This window comes from Orbicella franksi, chromosome 11 (assembly GCF_964199315.1).
Source record: "Orbicella franksi chromosome 11, jaOrbFran1.1, whole genome shotgun sequence".
Lineage (NCBI taxonomy): Eukaryota > Metazoa > Cnidaria > Anthozoa > Scleractinia > Merulinidae > Orbicella > Orbicella franksi.
Window position 1 is genome coordinate 14,179,401 of NC_138155.1, and position 25,087 is coordinate 14,204,487.

Here is a 25,087-nt window from a genome sequence, read left to right on the forward strand (position 1 = left end):
TGATTTTTATTTTGATCTATTTTGAATTGCGTGACAATGAAAACCAGCAATTGTCTGTTGTATGGGACACCAGAAGACAGGGAACAGCGACATAGAATAAATATCCCATAACCGTAATATTCGAAGTATCGCTTTCCGTTGAAAGGAAACATCGACGCGACACAAGCTAAGAGGGTGAAAGTGAGTGCACCGCTCGAAATGCTACACCTCCAAGCTTTGCCAAAAGAAAGACATACATATTTGTAGCCTCAACGAGAAGTAAAAAACATTTTTCATATATATATGTAAGTCATTAGGATTTGAAAAGAGATTTGAGGTACATAGAGTTTGTTGCTTAATGGTTTCTATATTTGCCAATGTTTAGGTTATTTGCTATGAAAACATTTCAAACCACTAAGCTAGGGTTTTCCGTTGTGGCGATAATATAGCAAGATCACCCGCGGTGAACTCAAAACCTGGCTACTGGTAGGGAAATATTTTCTATTTTAAACATCTTTTACCTTCTCCTTGCGAAATTTGTTTACAAAATCATGGAACTATGATCTAGCTCATGGTCTCTTGACAAAATATAAATGGAGTCAACGAGCGAATAGCATCGTCGTGTCGACGCTGTGTATAATCGGATCAAATCAATGACGTCATCAAAGTAGAACGAGTTCTACGAGCGAGCAAGAAAACTCTGACTAGTCACAGTTCACAGAAGGAGGAAAAATACAAATAGCACAGGACAACAAGCAAAAATGTGGCAGGGAACCCTTATGTTCATCCTTGTCCAATTCACATGTGCGATCTACTCGTTACAGACACAAGGTAAGCCTCTTCTCTACGTAGACGTCTTTCGTTTACAGTCTCAATGTGAACTGATTTTGCTACGCTTTTGACCTTTTGTAATTTAGTTCGGAGCGTTTTGGAGGCTAGGTTGAACGGAAGGTGCCGCTAGTCTATTATTAATGCTGGTGTTGTGTAAGCGGCCTCGTGGCCCAATGGATAAGGCATCTGACTACGAATCAGGGGATTCCAGGTTCGAATCCGGGCGGGGTCGATTCTTTTTGCTTGGGTCAATAATCAAATCATGGAGTTGGTGAACCGTGGTCGGTTCTTTCTTTTGCAAGTATTTCAAAATATTTTTTTCTTCCGGTCATGTTTGACTAAAACCCATCACAATACTCAAATTTTACGAGAACTCAAGGAATGGAAGATATATACATTCAATAATATGATCAGTGTCCTCGTACTGCTGACATGTAACTATGTACATACTTTATATCTGGTTTGTTTGAATATCATAAAAGCCTGCAGCTGTATAGTTCTTTACATTACTGTTTTCGGTGATAGTACCGCAGCAGATAAGACGGAGTATAACGAAAACTTTGTATATATTCACACAGCATGACTCATTTAGGAAGAATGACCTGCTTTGGTATAATGGTTTTAGTAATGAACGTTGTGCCGCCCTATATGTTTTGTTATGAAGGTGTTTCTACTCACTGTAACTTGGTTTTCTTGAGATGTATTAAAACTTTGCGCAGATTTGCAACCATGAAAAAGCTGGCGGTAATGTCGGGCCGAACAAGATCTAGAAATTTTGATTTGGAGCCAAAGGTAGCGATATATATTTGTAGCCAGTTTCCATAAACGCGAGCTGGAAGCACTACCCAGGTTTAAGATTAGTACAGTTAATTTGTTGGCTTTTAGACTACTTACAGTCACTGAAAAAGGAGAAAATCACTAAAGAAAAGATGCGGCGAGGGTTTGGAAGATAAAAGAGATTGGGACGAAACAATGACGAGGCAAGGGTGTGGCTCGACCCAACTCCTTTTCGTCTATAGGACCCTTTCTCGTTCCCATTCGCGAAGATAAACTATCGTCGCGTCGGACTCCAGCACAAGAGAATGGCTACCGACCGTCTCGTTGATTTTGGACTAATTGATTACACATTTCGACGAACGGTTGTGACCACGTTTATACTGCTGAGTTATGTTTAAATATAACTATTATTATTCCTCGCCTCTTGCAAGATATGTAATAAAGTTTTCATGCCACAAGCAGATATACAGCTTATTCACGTCAAGGTATCGCTAACCTTAAAATAAGCCTCATGCTCCTAAGTGTGCGACAATTGCATCTCGCTCACTTTGCCACCTGATTTAATCTACATGTTAATGACAATATGACAAGCTGCGGCCCCGTGGCCCAATGGATAAGGCATCTGACTACGAATCAGGGGATTCCAGGTTCGAATCCTGGCGGGGTCGTTTTTTTTTTTTTCCGTGAGGTAAAAAAATTTAAATACACTCAAAATATCCGAGTCATTCATAATACAAATATAGTCGTTATTTTCCCAATAGTTAGATTTTCCTTCTAGGCATTAACCGGAATTAAAAAAAAAAATTCATTTTAGTTTTGAGCTACTGCTCTCAGCCAAAGAGCAATAGGCAAGTCTCTTTTTTTCAGTGATCAAAGCATATAAATAATTGATAACATTAGATATGAATTAAAAAAATTAACTGTACTATGTCTGGCCCCGTGGCCCAATGGATAAGGCATCTGACTACGAATCAGGGGATTCCAGGTTCGAATCCTGGTGCGGTCGATTTTTTTCCCTTAGGTATAAAAATGTTTAAATGCACTCAAACTATCCGAGTCATCCATAATACAAGTAAAGTCGTTATTTTCCGAATAGTTAGTTTTTCTTTCAAAGCATTAACCGGGATAAAAAATGTTTATCAATAGGTTTGAACGTCAACTGCTGTCAGCCAAAGAGCAAAGAGCGAGTCTCTCTTTTTCAGTCATCGAAGTGTCTAAATAAGTTTTAACACTAATATAAACCAGTTCAGGACTTCAGGAGTGATTCATCGTTTTATTGCTACAGTCCTGTTTCGTATGGTTAAAAAATTAACTGGACCATGTACGGCCCCGTGGCCCAATGGATAAGGCATCTGACTACGAATCAGGGGATTCCAGGTTCGAATCCTGGCGGGGTCGATTTTTTTTCTCCCAGGTATAAAAATTTAAATGCACTCAAAATATTCCAGTCATTCATAATACAAGTATACTCGTTATGTTCTCAATAGTTATGTTTTGTTTCTAAGCATTAATCGAGATAAAAAAATGTTTTTCATTTTAGTTTTTACCAAGTGCTCTCAGCGAAAGAGCAAAGAGCGAGTCTCTTTCTTTCAGTGATCGAAGCGTGTAAATAATTTTTAACATTAACTGAAACCAGTTGAGGATTTCAGGAGTGATTCACCGTTTTATTGCTACAATCCTGTTCCTCTGGAAACGTATAAATAATTGTTAACATTATATATAAAAAATTAAGAAAAAAATAATCTGTACTATGTACGGCCCCGTGGTCCATTGAATAAGGCATCTGACTACGAATCAGGGGATTCCAGGTTCGAATCCTAGCGAAGTCTTTTTTTTCCCTCAGGTATGAAAACGTAAATGCACTCAAAATATCTGAATCATTCATAATACGGGTATAGTCGTTATTTTCCAAATAGTTAGTTTTTATTTTTAAGCATTTACCGGGATAAAAACATAATGTTTTTCATTTTAGTCCTGAACTACTGCTCTCAGCCAAAGAGCAAAGAGCAAGTCCCCTTTTTTTCAGTGATCAAAGCGTATGAATAATTGTCAACATTAGATATAAATTAAAAATAAATACATAAATAAATAAATACATAAATAACTGTACTATGGCTGGCCCCGTGGCCCAATGGATAAGGCATATGACTACGAATCAGGGGATTCCAGGTTCGAATCCTGGCGGGGTTGATTTTTTTTTCCCCAGGTATAAAAATTTAAATGCACTAAAAATATCCGAGTCATTTTTCCCCAGGTTTAAAAATTTAAATGCACTCAAAATATCCGAGTCATTTAGTCGTTATATTTGGAATAGTTAGTTTTTCCTTCTAAGCATTAACTGGGATAGAAATGTTTATCACTTTTAGCTTTGAGCGTCAACTGCTTACAGCCAAAGAGCAAAGAGCGAGTCTCTTTTATTCAGTGATCGAAGCGTATAAATAATTTTCAACATTAATTGAAACCAGTTCAGGACTTCAGGAGTGATTCATCGTTTTATTGCTACAGGCCTGTTTCGTATGGTCAAAAAATTAACTGTACTATATACGGCCCCGTGGCCCAATGGATAAGGCATCTGACTACGAATCAGGGGATTCCAGGTTCGAATCCTGGCGGGGTCGATTTTTTTTTCCCCAGGTATAAAAATTTGAATGTACGGAAGATATTCGAGTCATTCATAATAAAAGTATACTCGTTATTTTCCCAATAGTTATTTTCTGTTTCTAAGCATTAACTGGGATTAAAAAATGTTTTTCATTTTAGTTTTGAACAACTGCTCTCAGCCAAAGAGCAAAGAGCTCGTCACGTTTTTTCAGTGATCGAAGTGTATAAATGATTTTTAACATTAATTGAAACCAGTTCAGGATTTCAGGAGTGATTCATCGTTTTATTGTTACATTCCTGTTCCTCTCGAAGCGTATAAATAATTGTTAACATTATATATAAATAAATTAAGAAAAAAAAATAACTGTACCAAGTACGGCCCCGTGGCCCAATGGATAAGGCATCTGACTACGAATCAGGGGATTCCAGGTTCGAATCCTGGCGGGGTCGATTTTTTTCCCCTCAGGTATAAAAATTTAAATGCACCCAAAATATTCGAATCATTCATAATACAAGTATACTCGTTATTTTCCCAATAGTTATTTTCTGTTTCTAAGCATTAACCGGGATAAAAAAATGTTTTTCATTTTAATTGTGAACAACTGCTCTCAGCCAAAGAGCAAAGAGTGGGTCTCTTCTTTTCAGTGATCGAAGCGTATAAATAATTGTTAACATTAGATATAAACAGGGGCCGATTATGGCTCCTAATATAAATTTAAAAAAAATAATAACTATACTATGTACGGCCGCGTGGCCCAATGGATAAGGCATCTGACTACGAATCAGAGCATTCAAGGTTCCAATCCTTGAGGGGTCGGTTATTTTTCTTAAGTGTAAAGCTTATATTTTAAGTCTCATCCTGACAACTGAGGAAAACTGCTACTTGCATGTTGGCCAATATCGATTCATTTGTTTCACAAAAGTGAAAAACAAAGGACAAATTCAGTCTTCAAATAGAACAATGTTAGAATTTTGAGACGTAACTAGCGAAGAATAAAACACTTGTGATCTACTTGTTTCAGTCTGATGGGAAGTCAACATAACTAGTTTGATATCGGAGCCACGTCAAATTCTACAGTGACAAAGAAATCTTCCTAAGAAGGAAATAAGTCAAAATATGTATGCCGGATGATATGCCAAACAGTAACTATGCAAGAGATATATATCAGTAAATCTGAGGGATATTTCCGTTCCTTTGCTTGGTTCAACGAACTGCGTGCGTGTTAACGAACATGTTTACCAACCCATAGCAGTTATACACCACATTTATTTTCTCAGTGCAATTTTCTTACTCGTAAGTGGCGCATGATGTTATTGTCTGTTGTATGGGACACCAAAAGACAGGGAACAGCGACATAGAATAAACATCCCATAACCGTAATATTCGAAGTATCGCTTTCCGTTGAAAGGAAACATCAACGCGACACAAGCTAAGAGGTTGAAAGTGGAGTGCCGAAATGCTACACCTCCAAGATTTGCCAAAAGAAAGACATAGATATTTGTAGCCTTAACTATGGCAAGCCGTTTGTAGCAAAATTTAATCCTTGCGATATATGTTTAATCCTTTAAATAACGGTTTTATTTAAAGATAGAAAAAGGCATTCAATCCAATGGTAAATGAAATTTTTGGTTCAATTCAATCTTTTCATTTTCACGATTCAATCTAATACCTGGAATATTGATTCAATGCAATACCTAAAATATTGATTCAATCCAATACCTAAAATATTGATTCAATCCAATATCTGGAATATTGATTCAATCCAATACCTAAAATATTGATTCAATCCAATACCTGGAATATTGATTCAATCCAATACCTCGAATATTGGTGCAATCCAATACCTCAAATATTGATGCAATCCAGTACCTCAAATATTGATTCAATCCAATACCTCAAATATTGATGCAATCTTCCTGGGCCGAGCGCGGCCAACAGGAACGAGAGTAACTGAGCACTAGAGAGCACTGAAAACATGGCGGGCGAAGGAGAACTAGTTTCCTAAGTTTCTTGCAGACATCTTGGATAAAACGGAAATAATTTTTGAGAATTTTGACTCAGAAGTTGCAGAAGTGCACGCCGAAGTTCTTGATCAAACCATTAGTCTGCTTAGGTAAATGAGACGTTGCTACAACCGAGACACAAGGGACACGGAAAATTTAGAATCCATTACTGCCGCTTTTCTAGATGTAAGTTAACCAATTTTTATGTGACAAACATATTTGTTTATTAAAAGCTGTGTGTGCTAGCTTTTTGTGGCAAATAACATAAACTGTGGCAAATTTTGCTACCACATTGGTATTGTGCATATTTCTGCTGTCCAATCATTACTGGCACACTAAACTTTGAACTGTAAACAAAATTTTTGCTGTGTCGTGTGCACAGTCAAACATGTTTCTCATAAAAACTGCTTGTGTAAACCTGGCTTTAAGCTAGTTTTGAAATAAGAACCTTTACATTTTACAAGACAACAATCATTGAACATTGGGATGTGTTTTAAGTTTTTCAATGTTGTTGTCTCATGTTTTGCATTATTTAACCCACATGTGGTACTTCTTTCCTAAAAACGATGTTTTTCTTGATATTCTATGACAAACATGGCACCAATTTGTTGTGAATATTATCGGGTACCTAGGGCTCAAGGCGAACACTACTGCCAACTAGCCACACATTTCAGTTTTGAATAGTAGATTTTTCACTTTCACTAGCCATTGTGACAATCATGATGGAATGGAGTACTGGTCTACTGGATGAAAACAAAATTGAGAATTATCCTGACAAAGTAAAACTGAAGAGAATAGAAACTAATGAAAACAGGGAAACTATGAGTGGATTTCATGGAAATAATTGCCTTAATAAGCATATGATAAATATTTAACTATTAAAGGGAGATAAAAGAAAATGGCAACATTGATAAAAGTACATCAGAGATTGAACATAAGCATATTCAAGAAAAGCAGGATTCGTGTTTGTGGGAGTGAAATTTTCTTAGTGATTATTATTAACATTTTAGATGCAACAAGAAATGTCCAAGATTAACCACTCTTATAAAAAAGTCAGTGAAGCTGTGTATGAGAAAGGCTGGCTGGTGCAAAGTTAGTTTTGGCTTGTGACATGAGTCCTGTTAGTAGCCATTACGCCAGTGCACCGAGAGGTTAGTCTTGTCTCCTGGGTACTTTTGAAAATAAGATAACAAATTAACCTTGCAATATTTTAACATCTGTTTTGATAAGCACCTGAAAAATCTACAAGGCAGAGTAGTGCACATGGCAGTTATCAAATGCCCTGATTTCTCTTCAGTTTAGTTGTGTTTCTAGAAGTTAGGCATTCTGTACATCAGTTTTGTATATCAATGAAAAGGAAGATGAGAAAATAATTTACTTGATACAGGGTGACGTTTTCTGTTGTGAATTGAGTTGCAAAAATACTTTAAGGGCCATAATCTCCTTTACCCAGCCCACACACATGTAGTATTATGCAATTGTCAGTTGCCCAAGTTTAACTGTCACTAGTTCTAGAGCCTCTTGGAAGATGTCTACTCCCATTTGACTTGATTATCTTAAGGGATCTAGCCTTTCCAATACAAATGACTGCACTGGATCATGTTGTCCCAGGTCAATTTCTTCAACTACAACATTTTTATCACTGTCCAATGGAGTTGGACCATCAGGATCATCACCATAGTATTCAAAATCAAATGACTTTCCATTTGAAAGGGGGTTTTCAGGCTGCATCATATGATTAAGCCACATTTGGTATGGCAACCAGTTTTTTTTCTGTTCTTACATTTTGGTGGTTGAACGCTTCAGTGAACTGGCAAAGAGCAAGGTTTATCCTTGGTTGAAAAACTAAGTGTAAGGTGGAAAGATGCACTGAATCATCAATGTCCAGGATGCCTGACAATTCCATACTACAACTGAAAAGTGTAAAAGTACAAGTGGGAAGCACAACGGAAACATCCCTCCACAATCTTTCAATTCGTTGGTTGTGTTGATGGCCCTGCAGTGAAGCTGCCCCTCTCCTCTCTTCTAACCTGCTCCATTGTATCGCACACACCAACGTTTTCAACACCACGATCTACTCGTACTCTCGAAGGCCAAAATTCTCCGTCTCTCTTAACGGCATCCAGAAACAATTCAAGAACTGTTTCTGCTTTATTGTTGGCACTACATTTCAAAAACATTATTCTCCGAGAAAATCCGTCTATACAGCCGAATTAGTATTTTCCATAGGATCAGAGAGTGATGTCCATCCAGATGCCAAAGCGAATTTACGCACCCCATCTCTAGACAGTATTTTGGGGATCTAATTTTGCTAACCTTTCTCTTATTCTTCTCCGTTGAACCCATAACCCAATGGACTTAAAGAAACCTGCAATGAAATTATATCCATACTCTTGAATGATTTCGGTTCCTTATCAGGTAAGTTGTTGAAACCCCTCATATCTTCTCAGCCATACTCTGTCAATCTTCTGTGAATTGTCCATCTCCAAACTCCAATCATCTTTGTTATCGTTGTCCAGATGAATCCTAGTCCTCAAAGTTCCTCGAGCACCTCAACAGGAATTTGAAGAAATGGTCTTCCATGATTCCAACTTCTGAGTCAAAGTTCTCAAAAATTATTTCCGTTTTATCCAAGATGTCTGCAAGAAACTTAGGAAACTCAACTTCTAAATTTAGTTCTCCTTCGCCCGCCATGTTTTACAGTGCTCTCTAGTGCTCAGTTACCCTCGTTCCTGTTGGCCGCGCTCGGCCCAGGAAGATTGCATCAATATTTGAGGTATTGGATTGAATCAATATTTGAGGTACTGGATTGCATCAATATTTGAGGTATTGGATTGCACCAATATTCGAGGTATTGGATTGAATCAATATTCCAGGTATTGGATTGAATCAATATTTTAGGTATTGGATTGAATCAATATTCCAGGTATTGGATTGAATCAATATTTTAGGTATTGGATTGAATCAATATTTTAGGTATTACATTGAATCAATATTCCAGGTATTGGATTGAATCGTGAAAATTAAAAGATTGAATTGAACCAAAAATTTCATTTACCATTGGATTGAATGCCTTTTTCTATCTTTAAATAAAACCGTTATTGAAAGGATTAAACATATATCGCAAGGATTAAATTTTGCTACAAACAGCTTGCCATACTTAACGAGAAGTAGAAAACATTTTTCATATATATATGTAAGTCATTACGATTTGAAAAGTGATTTGAGGTACATAGAGTTTATTGCTTAATGGTTTCTATATTTCCCAAGGTTTAGGTTGTTTGCTATAAAAACATTTCAAACCACTAAGCTAGGGTTTTCCGTTGTGGCGATAATATAGCAAGATCACCCGCGGTGAACTCAAAACCTGGCTACTGGTAGGGAAATATTTACTATTTTAAACATCTTTTACCTTCTCCTTGCGAAATTTGTTTACAAAATCATGGAACTATGATCTAGCTCATGGTCTCTTGACAAAATATAAATGGAGTCAACGAGCGAATAGCATTGTCGTGTCGACGCTGTGTATAATCGGATCAATTCAATGACGTCATCAAAGTAGAACGAGTCTACAGGTGAGGAAGAAAACTCTGACTAGTCACAGTTCACAGAAGGAGGACAAATACAAATAACACAGGAAACAACAAGCAAAAATGTGGCAGGGAACCCTTATGTTCATCCTTGTCCAATTCACATGTGCGATCTACTCGTTACAGACACAAGGTAAGCCTCTTCTCTACGTAGACGTCTTTCGTTTACAGTCTCAATGTGAACTGATTTTGCTGCGCTTTTGACCTTTTGTAATTTACTTCGGAGCGTTTTGGAGGCTAGGTTGAACGGAAGGTGCCGCTAGTCTATTATTAATGCTGGTATTGTGTAAGCGGCCTCGTGGCCCAATGGATAAGGCATCTGACTACGAATCAGGGGATTCCAGGTTCGTATCCTGGCGGGGTCGATTCTTTTTGCTTGGGTCAATAATCAAATCATGGAGTTGGTGAACCGTGGTCGGTTCTTTCTTTTGCAAGTATTTCAAAATATTTTTTTTCTTCCGGTCATGTTTGACTAAAACCCATCATAATACTCAAAATTTTATGAGAACTCAAGGAATGGAAAAATATATACATTTAATAATATGATCAGTGTCCTCGCACTGCTGACATGTAACTATGTACAGACTTTACATCTGGTTTGTTTGAATATGATAAAAACCTGCAGCTGTACAGTTCTTTACATTACTGTTTTCGGTGATAGTACCGCAGCAGATAAGACGGAGTATAACGAAAACTTTGTATATATTCATACAGCATGACTTATTTAGGCAGAATGACCTGTTTTGGTATAATGGTTTTAGTAATGAACGTTGTGCCGCCCTATATGTTTTGTAATGAAGGTGTTTCTACTCCCTGTAACTTGTTTTTCTTGAGATGTATTAAAACTTTGCGCAGATTTGTAACCATGAAAAAGCTGGCGGTAATGTCGGGCCGAACAAGATCTAGAAATTTTGATTTAGAGCAAAAGGTAGCGATATATATTTGTAGCCAGTTTCCATAAACGCGAGCTGGAAGCACTACCCAGGTTTAAGATAAGTACAGTTAGTTTGTTGGTTTTTAGACTACTTACAGTCACTGAAAAAAGGAGAAAATCACTAAAGAAAAGATGCGGCGAGGGTTTGGAAGATAAAAGAGATTGGGACGAAACAATGACGAGGCAAGGGTGTGGCTCGACCCAACTCCTTTTCGTCTATAGGACCCTTTCTCGTTCCCATTCGCGAAGATAAACTATCGTCGCGTCGGACTCCAGCACAAGAGAATGGCTACCGACAGTCTCGTTGATTTTGGACTAATTGATTACACATTTCGACGAACGGTTGTGACCACGTTTATACTGCTGAGTTATGTTTAAATATAACTATTATTATTCCTCGCCTCTTGCAAGATATGTAATAAAGTTTTCATGCCACAAGCAGATATACAGCTTATTCACGTCAAGGTATCGCTAACCTTAAAATAAGCCTCATGCTCCTAAGTGTGCGACGATTGCATCTTGCTCACTTTGTCACCTGATTTAATGTACATGTTAATGACAATATGACAAGCTGCGACCCCGTGGCCCAATGGATAAGGCATCTGACTACGAATCAGGGGATTCCAGGTTCGAATCCTGGCGGGGTCGATTTTTTTTTTCCGTGAGGTATAAAAATTTAAATACACTCAAAATATCCGAGTCATTCATAATACAAATATAGTCGTTATTTTCCCAGTAGTTAGTTTTTCCTTCTAAGCATTAACCGGAATAAAAAAAAAAAAATTCATTTTAGTTTTGAGCTACTGCTCTCAGCCAAAGAGCAATAAGCAAGTCTCTTTTTTTTAGGTGATCAAAGCTTATAAATAATTGATAACATTAGATATGAATTAAAAAATTAACTGTACTATGTCTGGCCCCGTGGCCCAATGGATAAGGCATGTGACTACGAATCAGGGGATTCCAGGTTGGAATCCTGGCGGGGTCGATTTTTTTCCCTTAGGTATAAAAATGTTTAAATGCACTCAAACTATCCGAGTCATCCATAATACAAGTAAAGTCGTTATTTTCCGAATAGTTGATTTTTCTTTCTAAGCATTAACCGGGATAAAAAATGTTTATCAATAGGTTTAAAGGTCAACTGCTGTCAGCCAAAGAGCAAAGAGCGAGTCTCTCTTTTTCAGTGATCGAAGCGTGTAAATAATTTTTAACATTAATTGAAACCAGTTCAGGACTTCAGGAGTGAATCATCGTTTTATTGTTACAGGCCTGTTTTGCGTGGTCAAAAAATTAACTCTACTATGTACAGCCCCGTGGCCCAATGGATAAGGCATCTGACTACGAATCAGGGATTCCAGGTTGGAATCCTGGCGGGGTCGATTTTTTTTCCCTCAGGTATAAAAATTTAAATACACTCAAAATATCCGAGTCATTCATAATACAAATATAGTCGTTATTGTCCCAGTAGTTAGTTTTTCCTTCTAAGCATTAACCGGAATAATAATAATAAAAAAATCATTTTAGTTTTGAGCTACTGCTCTCAGGCAAAGAGCAATAAGCAAATCTCTTTTTTTTTTAGTGATCAAAGCGGATAAATAATTGATAACATTGTCAACATTATATATAAATAAATTAAGAAAAACATTAACTGTACCATGCACGGCCCCGTGGCCCAATGGATAAGGCATCTGACTACGAATCAGGGGATTCCAGGTTCGAATCCTGGCGGGGTCGATTTTTTTTCCCTCAGGTATAAAAATTTAAATACACTCAAAATATCCGAGTCATTCATAATACAAATATAGTCGTTATTTTCCCAGTAGTTAGTTTTTCCTTCTAAGCATTAACCGGAATAAAAAAAAAAAATTCATTTTAGTTTTGAGCTACTGCTCTCAGCCAAAGAGCAATAAGCAAGTCTCTTTTTTTTAGGTGATCAAAGCTTATAAATAATTGATAACATTAGATATGAATTAAAAAATTAACTCTACTATGTACAGCCCCGTGGCCCAATGGATAAGGCATCTGACTACGAATCAGGGATTCCAGGTTGGAATCCTGGCGGGGTCGATTTTTTTTCCCTCAGGTATAAAAATTTAAATACACTCAAAATATCCGAGTCATTCATAATACAAATATAGTCGTTATTGTCCCAGTAGTTAGTTTTTCCTTCTAAGCATTAACCGGAATAATAATAATAAAAAAATCATTTTAGTTTTGAGCTACTGCTCTCAGGCAAAGAGCAATAAGCAAATCTCTTTTTTTTTTAGTGATCAAAGCGGATAAATAATTGATAACATTGTCAACATTATATATAAATAAATTAAGAAAAACATTAACTGTACCATGCACGGCCCCGTGGCCCAATGGATAAGGCATCTGACTACGAATCAGGGGATTCCAGGTTCGAATCCTGGCGGGGTCGATTTTTTTTCCCTCAGGTATAAAAATTTAAATACACTCAAAATATCCGAGTCATTCATAATACAAATATAGTCGTTATTTTCCCAGTAGTTAGTTTTTCCTTCTAAGCATTAACCGGAATAAAAAAAAAAAAATTCATTTTAGTTTTGAGCTACTGCTCTCAGCCAAAGAGCAATAAGCAAGTCTCTTTTTTTTAGGTGATCAAAGCTTATAAATAATTGATAACATTAGATATGAATTAAAAAATTAACTGTACTATGTCTGGCCCCGTGGCCCAATGGATAAGGCATGTGACTACGAATCAGGGGATTCCAGGTTGGAATCCTGGCGGGGTCGATTTTTTTCCCTTAGGTATAAAAATGTTTAAATGCACTCAAACTATCCGAGTCATCCATAATACAAGTAAAGTCGTTATTTTCCGAATAGTTGATTTTTCTTTCTAAGCATTAACCGGGATAAAAAATGTTTATCAATAGGTTTAAAGGTCAACTGCTGTCAGCCAAAGAGCAAAGAGCGAGTCTCTCTTTTTCAGTGATCGAAGCGTGTAAATAATTTTTAACATTAATTGAAACCAGTTCAGGACTTCAGGAGTGAATCATCGTTTTATTGTTACAGGCCTGTTTTGCGTGGTCAAAAAATTAACTCTACTATGTACAGCCCCGTGGCCCAATGGATAAGGCATCTGACTACGAATCAGGGATTCCAGGTTGGAATCCTGGCGGGGTCGATTTTTTTTCCCTCAGGTATAAAAATTTAAATACACTCAAAATATCCGAGTCATTCATAATACAAATATAGTCGTTATTGTCCCAGTAGTTAGTTTTTCCTTCTAAGCATTAACCGGAATAATAATAATAAAAAAATCATTTTAGTTTTGAGCTACTGCTCTCAGGCAAAGAGCAATAAGCAAATCTCTTTTTTTTTAGTGATCAAAGCGGATAAATAATTGATAACATTGTCAACATTATATATAAATAAATTAAGAAAAACATTAACTGTACCATGCACGGCCCCGTGGCCCAATGGATAAGGCATCTGACTACGAATCAGGGGATTTCAGGTTCGAATCTTCGCGGGGTCGATTTTTTTTCCCTCAGTTATAAAAATTTAAATGCACTCAAAATATTCGAGTCATTCATAGCACAGGTAAAGTCGTTATTTTCGGAATAGTTAGTTTTTCCTTCCAAGCATAGAAGCTTTTTCTTCTAAGATAACGTTTTAGTTGCTGCGTCGACACCCCAAGAGCTTAATGATACCCTTCGACATGACTTCACCCTAATCTCCGACTGGTACACCAACAAAAAATTAACGCTCAATGTGAAGAAGACTAAATTGATGCTTTCGGGTAGCAAGAGAATGTTGTCTCCGTTTAATGACTTTCAGTTTTCTACTGAGGAAGGGCAAATAAATCGTGTTTCATCTTTTAAGTATCTAGGCGTATTATTGGATGAGAAATGGAAATGGAAGATGCACGTCAATAGCCTCTTACAAAAATTAGGACATCGCCTGTCAGTTCTCAATCGAATCTATCATATGCTGGATCAAGAAAAGTCTCACATCATATTTTAATGGCCTTGTCCTACCACACCTAGATTATGCAGATATTGTCTGAGGTGACCAGCCTGGTCTTACAACACAGATGAAACAATTACAATCTTTTCAAAATCGCTTTGCGAAGAAGATCGTTAAGTCGAAAATGTCATCAGCAGAGGCTCTGACGTCGTTGCGGTGGGCGTCTTTACACGCTAGGCGGTTCGGTCATTGGTGTTGTGTTGTGCAAGATGTAATGAAAGGTAGCATCCCCGAACATTTCGGTGTATTCAGATCCACCATAACCAACAACACGGTTATAATACCCGAAATGGCTTCATGCCCAAAGTCAGTGGGCCAAGAACGGAATGGGGAAAAAGCAAAACATATTATAAAGCCATTAACGACTGGGCCACACTACCAAGTGCTTTAAAGAAACTGATGCCGAAAACTATTTTTAAATACAAACTGAAACAGTTTTTATTGAACCATTTTAACCTTAGTTAGTAGTATTTTAATTCTTGTTTTAGTTTTTAATCTTAGTCAGCTTACCGCATAGGTTTTTGTCCTTTTTATTGTATTTTAGATTTTAATGTATTTTAAAGGTTTAACATTTATTTTCTCAGAGGACCCTCCTGAAAACCATCTTATGGTGATTGGTAGCTTCCTCTTAAAATATTATGTATTGTTATGTATTATTATTATTATTATTATTATTATTATTATTATTATTATTATTATATCATTTTAGCTTTGAGCGTCAACTGCTCTCAGCCAAAGAGCAAAGAGCGAGTCTCTTTTATTCAGTGATCGAAGCGTGTAAATAATTTTTAACATTAATTGAAACCAGTTCAGCACTTCAGGAGTGATTCATCGTTTTATTGCTACAGGCCTGTTTGGTATGGTCAAAAAATTAACTGTACTATGTCTGGCCCCGTGGCCCAATGGATAAGACATCTGACTACGAATCAGGGGATTCCAGGTTCGAATCCTGGCGGGGTCAATTTTTTTCCCTTAGGTATAAAAATTTAAATGCACTCAAAATAATCGAGTCGTTCATAATACAAGTATACTCGTTATTTTCTCAATAGTTATGTTTTGTTTGTAAGCATTAACCGGGATAAAAAAATGTTTTTCATTTTAGTTTTTACCAACTGCTCTCAGCCAAAGAGCAAAGAGCGAGTCACTTTTTTTCAATGATCGAAGCGTATAAATAATTTTTAACATTAATTGAAACCAGTTCAGGATTTCAGGAGTGATTCATCGTTTTATTGTTGCAGTCCTGTTCCTCTCGAAGCATATAAATAATTGTTAACATTATATATAAATAAATTGAGAAAAAAAATTAACTGTACCATGTACGGCCCCGTGGCCCAATGGATAAGGCATCTGACTACGAATCAGGGGATTCCAGGTTCGAATCCTGGCGGGGTCGATTTTTTTTCCCCTCAGGTATAAAAATTTAAATGCCCTCAAAATATTCGAGTCACTCATAATACAAGCACAGTCGTTATTTTCCCAATAGCAAGCCCTCATTTTCTCTTGCCAATAGTTATTTTTTGTTTCTAAGCATTAATCGGGATAAAAGAATGTTTTTCATTTTAGTTTTGAACAACTGCTCTCAGCCAAAGAGCAAAGAGCAAGTCTCTTTTTTCAGTGATCAAAGCGTATGAATAATTGTTAACATTAGATATAAATTAAAAAAAAATGATAATAACTGTACTATGTACGGCGCTGTGGCCCAATGGATAAGGCATCTGACTACGAATCAGGGCATTCCAGGTTGGAATCCTTGAGGGGTCGGTTATTTTTCTTAAGTGTAAAGATCAAAATGCGCTCAAATAATGAGCTCATATATTCTTACGATGCAGTTTGTTCTTCACAACCGTAAGCTAAGAGAAATGTTAGTCAGAAGTTAATAATGTTTTCAAAATAAAAAAAATAAATAAATAAATAAACGAAATAAAACAAAATAAAAATTTATATTCTTATCAAATGATCAAATGCAATGCTCACATCTAACGAGAAATAGTTCGTTTACATTTTCTTTGTAGAGCGGGGTTGATATTTGTTTTGTGAAGTACCGTTTCGTAGCGATTGCGTTTTACTGAAATCTTTGCGGGTTACAGATTTTTCTCTTTCTTTTTCTTTTTTTTTTTTCCTTTCTCTTTTTGTTTTTGTTTTTCGTTTTCTTCTTCTCCTTCTTGTTCTTGTTCTTCTTTTTCTTCTTTTTCTTCTTGTTCTTCCTGTTCTTGTTCTTTTTCTTTTCCTTCTTGTTCTTGTTCTTGTTCTTCTTGTTTCTTCCTCCTCCTCTTCTTCTTCTTCTTCTTCTTCTTCTTTTTCGTCTTATTCTCTTTCTTCTTTTTCTTCTTCTTCTTGTTCTTCTTGTTCTTCTTGTTTCTTCTTGTTCTTGTTCTTCTTGTTCTTGTTCTTTTTCTTTTTCTTCTTCTCTTTCTTTCTCTTTTTCTTTTTCTTTTGTCTTTTTCCATTTTTTAATGCCGAGTCTGGAAAAGGGCAGTAGAGGTTTTTGAAACTGTGTCAATCAAAAAAATATCGTCTGCAAATAGTGGGGTTGATATTTGTTTTGTGAAGTACCGTTTCGTAGCGAATGCATTTTACTGAGATCTTTGCGAGTTACAGATTTTTCTTTTTCTTTTTCTTTTTCTTCTTCTTTTTGTTTTTGTTTTTGTTTTTGTTTTTCTTCTTCTTCTGCTTCTGCTTCTTCTTCTTCTTCTTTTTCTTCTTCTTAAGTCTTATCGTGACAACTGAGGAAAACTGCTACTTGCATGTTGGCCAATATCGATTCATTTGTTTCACAAAACTGAAAAACAAAGGACAAATTCAGTCTTCAAACAGAACAATGTTAGAATTTTGAGACGTAACTAGCGAAGAATAAAACACTTGTGATCTACTTGTTTCAGTCTGATGGGAAGTCAATACAACTAGTTTGATATCGGAACCGCGTCAAATTCTACAGTGACAAAGTTATCTTCCTAAGAAGGAATTAAGTGAAAATATGTATGCCGGATGATATATATATCAGTAAATCTGAGGGATATTTCCGTTCCTTTGCTTGGTTCAACGAACTGCGTGCGTGTTAACGAACATGTTTACCAACCCATAGCAGTTATACACCACATTTATTTTCTCAGTGCAATTTTCTTACTCGTAAGTGGCGCATGATGTTATTGTCTGTTGTATGGGACACCAAAAGACAGGGAACAGCGACATAGAATAAACATCCCATAACCGTAATATTCGAAGTATCGCTTTCCGTTGAAAAGAAACATCAACACGACACAAGCTAAGAGGTTGAAAGTGAGTGCACCGCTCGAAATGCTACACCTCCAAGCTTTGCCAAAAGAAAGACATAGATATTTGTAGCCTCAACGAGAAGTAGAAAACATTTTTCATATATATATATGTAAGTCATTACGATTTAAATAGAGATTTGAGGTACATAGAGTTTGTTGCTTAATGGTTTCTATATTTGCCAATGTTTAGGTTATTTACTATAAAAACATTTCAAACCACTAAGCCAGGGTTTTCCGTTGTGGCGATAATATAGCAAGATCACCCGCGGTGAACTCAAAACCTGGCTACTGGTAGGGAAATATTTTCTATTTTAAACATCTTTTACCTTCTCCTTGCGAAATTTGTTTACAAAATCATGGAACTATGATCTAGCTCATGGTCTCTTGACAAAATATAAATGGAGTCAACGAGCGAATAGCATTGTCGTGTCGACGCTGTGTATAATCGGATCAAATCAATGACGTCATCAAAGTAGAACGAGTCTACGAGCGAGCAAGAAAAATCTGACTAGTCACAGTTCACAGAAGGAGGACAAATACAAATAACACAGGACAACAAGCAAAAATGTGGCAGGGAACCCTTATGTTCATACTTGTCCAATTCACACGTGCGATCTACTCGTTACAGACACAAGGTAAGCCTCTTCTCTACGTAGACGTCTTTCGTTTACAGTCTCAATGTGAACTGATTTTGCTGTGCTTTTGACCTTTTATAATTTAGTTCTTGTTAACGTTATGCTCTTGGCTTAAGTTACTGAAATGACTAAAGAAAATTAAAATGTACCAATCAACCGTCTGTTGATTGTATATTACAAGACTACAAGTAACATCACAAAATTTCGCGAATTTCGACATATGGTCACATATGATGTTGACAGTGTCCTTTGACACCCATTAGATGTTTTACTTCTTTAAGTGCCATATACAATATCTTCATATCGCTTTGCATTTTGAAGCTTATCAGTCAGAGATTGAAGAACTCTTCGTTCAATCTCACGGGCCAACGTGCGTTACATTGGCAGAAGAAACTTTCTATTGATATATCGATCGCGGGGGAGTCCCGTATAAAAATGACGGGGTGCTCGTCGTAGCTTTTAGGAGTTAAAAACGCAGTTTTGTTACCTCTTATAGGTGTTTAGCCCAAAAGATTCACAGCGGGAGCTTTTGCGGTAACTTTGGGGGTATTGAGGCAAAAAAATAGAAGATAATATGTTATGTAAGAATTAATGCCTCTTAGGGGAGGGAAAAAGTTCAAGCCACGCCCACAAAACAGGATCTTGATATGGTACCCCTTAGGGGTTCTTTTAAAAATTTCCGACGGATGCTCGTCGGAAAATTTTAAAAGAACCCCTAAGAGGTACCATATCAAAATCCTATCCTTCCGGATATCGATCTTTCCAGTTTGTTTATCATATTATTTAATCTCTTGTTTTCTATGTATTTAGTTATTTATTTAAGTTGTTTATCTACCTACCTATCTACCTACCTATCTACCTATCTATCTATCTATCTATCTATCTATCTATCTATCTATCTATCTATCTATTTCTGGTATTCTATTGCAAGACTGTTTACTTGCCATTGGGTCATAAACCTTGCAGAAAGCATACACTCCTTTAAGAAAAATAAACCTTGTAGAAAGCGCACACTCCTTTAAGAAAAATATGGCCGACTTCTATGGCCAACGATGGACGGATGCATGTTCGCAGATCATAAAAATGTGCTAACCCTGAAAAGACCATGGAAAGTACATGGGGATAGGGCTATTGCTAACATAAGACAAACGAAAACTAACTTAGTCGCTTTACGTGCTGTTTTTTGAGTGATTTATAATATGTACGGCCCCGTGACCCAATGGATAAGGTATCTGACTACGAATCAGGAGATTCCAGGTTCAAATCCTGGCGCTGTCGACTTTTTTTTTTTCTTTTTTTTAAAGAGTAAAGAAAAAAACCGCGCAAATAATCTAAGGAGATATTTAACAAATATTCATGAATTCTTACGAAGCAGTTTGTTTTTCTTAGCCTTCAGTCCGGCACTGAAAGAAAAAAACCCTTCCTTTTCTCAAATTTGAAAGAAAAAAGCTGACCAGAAATTAATAAATTAATGATAACAGTATTCCAAACAGCGGAATTGAAAATAATATTTCAATCAAATGATCTAATGCAGTGTGGAAATTCAACTAAATAATTACTTTCGTATAGCGAAATTTAATAGAGATCTGTTCAGGGATGTTCAGTTTCGTAGTTAATGCATTTTACTGAAACCTTCCCACGTTTTGTCATTTGAAAATAAATACAATAGCCAGACATCGAGGTTTTTGAATGATCACATTTAACGTTCGTTAAAATCTGAAATATCCAAGCGACGGATAACGGATGCGACAACACTCCGCAAGGATCAGGAGCCGAATGATCTTTTGCCACTTGAGTGGATCATTAACTGTAACTAAACTGCGAAAAGAACAAAACAAAACAAAACAAAAAAACAAAAACAAAAAAACAAAAAAAGATGAAAACGGTAAACAGTCACCGTACACTCAAGGACTTGTCGTTAGGTTTCCTTAGTTCCTTCTCTCTCACACTTCATCACTTCCTGAAAAACATGTGAATATTGAACAGCGCAGCGCTATAGGTTTTCTCTTTTTGGGTCCCAGAAAGGTTCTACCTTTTAAAGGGAGCCACAAGGCCGGCTCGATATGGTACAAAATCTTGGAACTTGGAAATAGATGAGTTGGAAAGGCATTAGGATTGATAAAATACCGGATCTGAAATATAATAAAATGCCGCATGGCTGGTTCGTCCGTGCGTTGGTTCGTTCTTTCTTTCTTTTGTGGTCTTTCGTTTCTTTTTTCAGCATGATTTTTCTGTCCGTACTTCGAAAGAGACGCCACGACAGGGAACAGAGACATAAAATAGACATCCTATAACCGTAATATTCGAAGAATCGCCTTCCTTTGATCGAAAACAAACATCAAGACGACACCTCGCTCAAAGCTTTGCCAAAAGAAAGACAAGGATATTTATAGCCTCAATGACAACGAGAAGTAGAAAAATATATAGATATTATATATATATATTATGTGTCTTGTCTGTGTTATAGTCCTGAAGATTAGAAACGAAATTTTGGGTAAATAGTGCTTGTTGTTTGTTAGTTCCGATACTTTGTAATCTTTAAGTTATTCACAGGGGCTATAAAAACATACTTAAAGGAGTTTTCCTGTTAAATATCGGATGTTAAACCCGGCAATATTATTGCAAGATCACCCGCAATGTCTTCAAAACCTGCAGCTCCCGGTGGAAAAATGTCAGCCTTTTTTTTTTTTTTTTTAATCTTTTACACTCTCCTAGGGGGAATTTGTTTACAAAAATAATATGGACGGAGTCAAAATGTGTGGCCCCGTGGCCCAATGGATAAGGCATCTGACTACGAATCAGGGGATTCCAGGTTCGAATCCTGGTGGGGTCGACTTTTTTTCCTTGGAGTGAAAAAAAAAATGCACTCCAAAAAATCAAATCATTGGGCGAAAAATATTTTCTTTTCAAGAAAACAAGAGGAAACAATTTTCCCACCAGCTCATGATAATATTATGTTATTAGTACAGTTTCCATAAATAAAGTCACACATGGCGGATATGACGAAAACTTTTGATGACGAAATAGGATGTTTGTCAAATCCGAATTACGTTAAGCACGGACATCTGCTGTAGAGAAGTAAGATCCGAAGCCGAGCCTACGTCATTCCACAAAAATAGAGTGAAGTTGAAAAAAAAACAAAACAAAACAAAACCAAAAACAAAGAAAAAAAAGCAAAACAAAAACAAAACAGCAGCATCGTACTAAAGCACAATTTTTCTCAGATATGGCGAACACGTTCCTGTTTCTACCCTGTGCCCTCGTACATATAAACCACTTGTCGGTGTGCCGCCAATACGGATAAGGCTTTTGATGTAGATATATGAATGAGCCCTTGTATTCTTTGGAGGAATTCCTTATACTAGAACGAAAATAGACTTCAGTTGCATTACTTTTTCTTATTGCTGTAATTACACTGGCCCAGTGGCCATTCGACTTTGAATCATGCGAATACAGGCTCGAGCCTAGGCGAGGCCGTTTAATTTTTCCCTTGATTTTGTAAAGGAAACCAAGTGAAAAGCATATTCCGTTCAGACTCGCATCGTTCAAATGAACGGAAATTATTTTACCCTTAAATTTGCGTAACACAAATAAATCAAACAAGGAATATAATAGTTACACGGGAAGATCCAAAACACAGTTTATTACATCATAGGTTAAGTTATTAATTACAAGGGAATACAAACAAGTTGAGGCTATTTTTTCCAATTTGTTAAAGAACTCCTTATTCTTTGCACTAAATATAAAGGAAGTCTCAAAGCCCATAACTTGTAACTCTTAGAGTATTCAAACCATGACAATAGAACTTGAAAATAGTAAAAACCAATAAAGAAAGCAAAAGATATCTATAAAAGCAAATGTGACCGGGAGAAAGTACAAAGTAGTCTGTACGCAATGTCCACATCTTCACAAATCTTTGGAACAGCCGCGCGCTCTATTGAAGAACACCCTTTTATGACGTCACATTTTTGTCCGGCTTATTCTTTGTTTTTGTCACAATACGGTTAGAATTAAAGTGTCTTTGTATTGTTGGGATAGCAACTTTATACGAAGCTGTAACACAATCATTGCAAGACGCTGGGAAATTCAGACTGGACAAGAAATAAGAATGTGGCAAGGACTCTTTCTGTTGCTGCTTTCTGTTTCTCGAATGCGTCCTAGCGCTGCCGTTTTAGATGGTGAGTACAGTCTGTTACTTGATTTTACATCCTTATCTAGTTTTAATACTCACCATAACTGTGAGATCACGGTCAAATTCTGTAAGCAGCTATATAGTAGCGATCTTTACCGCCTGCCTAAATCATTAGGCCCAAATGACGAATATTCTCTACAGAGAGGATTTTCCTAACGAGGAGCAGTTTATTCGTGGTAAATAAATAACATGTATCCGAGAGGTGGCACTTTATATTTTATTTGGCAGCGTCTTCGGCTTTGCAGCAAATTAAAATCGATTATTTTAGACAAACAAAGACACGACGCTTTCCTTATCTCAGGCCTCCAACGTGTTGTTATTAATATGGCCCCGTGGCCCAATGGATAAGGCATCTTACTACGAATCAGGGGATTCCAGGTTCGAATCCTGGCGGGGTCGATACTTTTTCTGCAGGTCTGAGAAATCGAACGCACTTAAAAATGACCCAAGTATGGCCGTAATTTTTCGAATAATTAGTTCTTCTTCTCATTAACCAAGGAATTTTTTTTTTTTAATTCTAGTTTTGAAACACTTCTCTAAGCCAAAGAGCAAAGCGGTAGTCTTTTTTATTTTCAGTGATCAAAGCGTAAATATACTTGCTAATATACGATATAAATTAAATAATAATAGTACAGTGGAACCCCATTAATACGACCGCCTTCGGGCCATGGAAAATTGGTCGTATTAACGGGGTGGTCGTATAAACGAGGTGGCGTCACATTATGATGCAACATGCCTTAAACATGTACTGCACGTGAATACCTTTAATTCCGCTATAAATCAACCTTTTTACAATTATTCTTCAACCTTACCACACCAATTCATTGCAACTGAGCAAAACCGAGTACATGTGATGCGAAAAACAATGACGTCTTTCAGTTTCTCAACAGGATATGGCTTCTTGTGAAATGTCCGTTAGAGCCGTTATTGGTCAGATTATGTCTGTCTTCATTCAGCTTCCTCACTAGTCAATTTAACTGGTCGTATTAAGGGGGTAATTTTTTAAAGAAAATAAGGACTAAGTATTCCAAATGGTGGTCGTTGGCCCTAATAACAGCGTGGTCGGATTAACGGGGTTTTTAGATAAGAGAATGTGTAGGCTTTTGCTCGGGCCACAAAAAAAGTGTTCGTAATAAACGGGTGGTCGTTTTAACGGGGTGGTCGTATGGCGGGTTCCGCTGCAGATAGTTTCTTCACATTTGGTTAATATAGCGGGGTTGATATCTGTTTTGTGAAGTACAGTTTAGTAGCTAATGCATTTTTCTGAAATTTCTTTACGTCTTGAAATTAAATTGCCAGAAAAGCATAACTTCATTGAACATAAATTCAATCAATCTCCACAGGACTATAGATTTCGCCGTTTCGGTCTCAGAAAGGGTAAACTGATTTAAAAAAGAATAAGTTTACAAACACTGAAAACACACCTTCGCCTAAAAGTTCAGGGACTTTAACGACTCTTAGAAACTATCTCACTGTTATGGCGCAATGCTTGCTCTTTGCGCTTATCAGTTTTTTTTTCTTTTTTGCTCTCTTTAGCTCTCTCTGAGTTCCATTTTTTTTTTCTGGCTTTGAGGGAGAATTGAACTGAGGGGGCTGTCGAAGCTTATATTTTAAGTCTTGTCTTAGCCACAACTGAGAAAAACTGCTACTTACAAGTTGGCCAATATCGCTTAATATGTCTCAGAAAACTGAAAAACAAAGGACAAATTCAGTCCTGAAATAACAATGTTAGTAATGTTAGAGTTTCGAGACGTGACTAGCTAGGAATAAACACTTGTAATCTACTTGTTTCAGCCTGATGGGAAGTCAGTATAACTAGCAGAGCCGTACCTAGGATTTTTTGTCTGCGGGAGCAAACTCCGCACACCTTCACAGGGGTCTCCCGTATACTGAGGGTTTCTAATTAGACGTTTTGTTTTCAGCCCTTCACAGAAAGTTGCCTCTAAAACCTTTAAGGAAACAAACCACACTGATGCTTTTTGTGTTAAATTGTCATGATTTATTATGGCATAAACAACTTGTTTAGTTTGAAATAGTCCCCGAAGTCTCTGCTACACAATGATGATTTACATACCATCTTTAACTCAAGCTATACTGTGAAGAGCAGATTATATTAACACTTTGTATGGATGGTCTCAAAAATGGGTTGAAAGCCTTCGTTAGTTTGAACACACATTGACTTGAAGCAACTAATCTAAAATTGCAGGTTTCGGTATCAGAATGCCAAGTCTCAAAAACGAGTCTATATTAGGCTGTTCTAGATTCTTCTCCAAAAATTTGAC

At 36.8% G+C, this 25,087-nt stretch overlaps 15 non-coding genes across 15 annotated transcripts; all 15 read left to right on the forward strand.

Moving 5' to 3' along the window:
- The first annotated feature begins 969 nt into the window (after nucleotides 1-969).
- Trnar-acg (transfer RNA arginine (anticodon ACG)) lies at nucleotides 970-1,042 on the forward strand. The gene has a single exon. It is a non-coding gene; the product is annotated as a tRNA-Arg (tRNA).
- Nucleotides 1,043-2,182: 1,140 nt separating this feature from the next.
- Nucleotides 2,183-2,255, forward strand: Trnar-acg (transfer RNA arginine (anticodon ACG)). The gene has a single exon. It is a non-coding gene; the product is annotated as a tRNA-Arg (tRNA).
- Nucleotides 2,256-2,520: 265 nt separating this feature from the next.
- On the forward strand, nucleotides 2,521-2,593 carry Trnar-acg (transfer RNA arginine (anticodon ACG)). Its single transcript has one exon. It is a non-coding gene; the product is annotated as a tRNA-Arg (tRNA).
- Nucleotides 2,594-2,912: 319 nt separating this feature from the next.
- On the forward strand, nucleotides 2,913-2,985 carry Trnar-acg (transfer RNA arginine (anticodon ACG)). The gene has a single exon. It is a non-coding gene; the product is annotated as a tRNA-Arg (tRNA).
- Nucleotides 2,986-3,704: 719 nt separating this feature from the next.
- Nucleotides 3,705-3,777, forward strand: Trnar-acg (transfer RNA arginine (anticodon ACG)). Its single transcript has one exon. It is a non-coding gene; the product is annotated as a tRNA-Arg (tRNA).
- Nucleotides 3,778-4,132: 355 nt separating this feature from the next.
- Trnar-acg (transfer RNA arginine (anticodon ACG)) lies at nucleotides 4,133-4,205 on the forward strand. Its single transcript has one exon. It is a non-coding gene; the product is annotated as a tRNA-Arg (tRNA).
- A 360-nt stretch (nucleotides 4,206-4,565) lies between these two features.
- On the forward strand, nucleotides 4,566-4,638 carry Trnar-acg (transfer RNA arginine (anticodon ACG)). The gene has a single exon. It is a non-coding gene; the product is annotated as a tRNA-Arg (tRNA).
- Nucleotides 4,639-10,074: 5,436 nt separating this feature from the next.
- Trnar-acg (transfer RNA arginine (anticodon ACG)) lies at nucleotides 10,075-10,147 on the forward strand. The gene has a single exon. It is a non-coding gene; the product is annotated as a tRNA-Arg (tRNA).
- A 1,144-nt stretch (nucleotides 10,148-11,291) lies between these two features.
- Trnar-acg (transfer RNA arginine (anticodon ACG)) lies at nucleotides 11,292-11,364 on the forward strand. The gene has a single exon. It is a non-coding gene; the product is annotated as a tRNA-Arg (tRNA).
- A 1,010-nt stretch (nucleotides 11,365-12,374) lies between these two features.
- Nucleotides 12,375-12,447, forward strand: Trnar-acg (transfer RNA arginine (anticodon ACG)). The gene has a single exon. It is a non-coding gene; the product is annotated as a tRNA-Arg (tRNA).
- Nucleotides 12,448-13,062: 615 nt separating this feature from the next.
- On the forward strand, nucleotides 13,063-13,135 carry Trnar-acg (transfer RNA arginine (anticodon ACG)). Its single transcript has one exon. It is a non-coding gene; the product is annotated as a tRNA-Arg (tRNA).
- Nucleotides 13,136-15,594: 2,459 nt separating this feature from the next.
- On the forward strand, nucleotides 15,595-15,667 carry Trnar-acg (transfer RNA arginine (anticodon ACG)). The gene has a single exon. It is a non-coding gene; the product is annotated as a tRNA-Arg (tRNA).
- Nucleotides 15,668-16,026: 359 nt separating this feature from the next.
- Nucleotides 16,027-16,099, forward strand: Trnar-acg (transfer RNA arginine (anticodon ACG)). Its single transcript has one exon. It is a non-coding gene; the product is annotated as a tRNA-Arg (tRNA).
- A 5,274-nt stretch (nucleotides 16,100-21,373) lies between these two features.
- On the forward strand, nucleotides 21,374-21,446 carry Trnar-acg (transfer RNA arginine (anticodon ACG)). Its single transcript has one exon. It is a non-coding gene; the product is annotated as a tRNA-Arg (tRNA).
- A 1,685-nt stretch (nucleotides 21,447-23,131) lies between these two features.
- Nucleotides 23,132-23,204, forward strand: Trnar-acg (transfer RNA arginine (anticodon ACG)). The gene has a single exon. It is a non-coding gene; the product is annotated as a tRNA-Arg (tRNA).
- The last annotated feature ends 1,883 nt before the right edge of the window (nucleotides 23,205-25,087 follow it).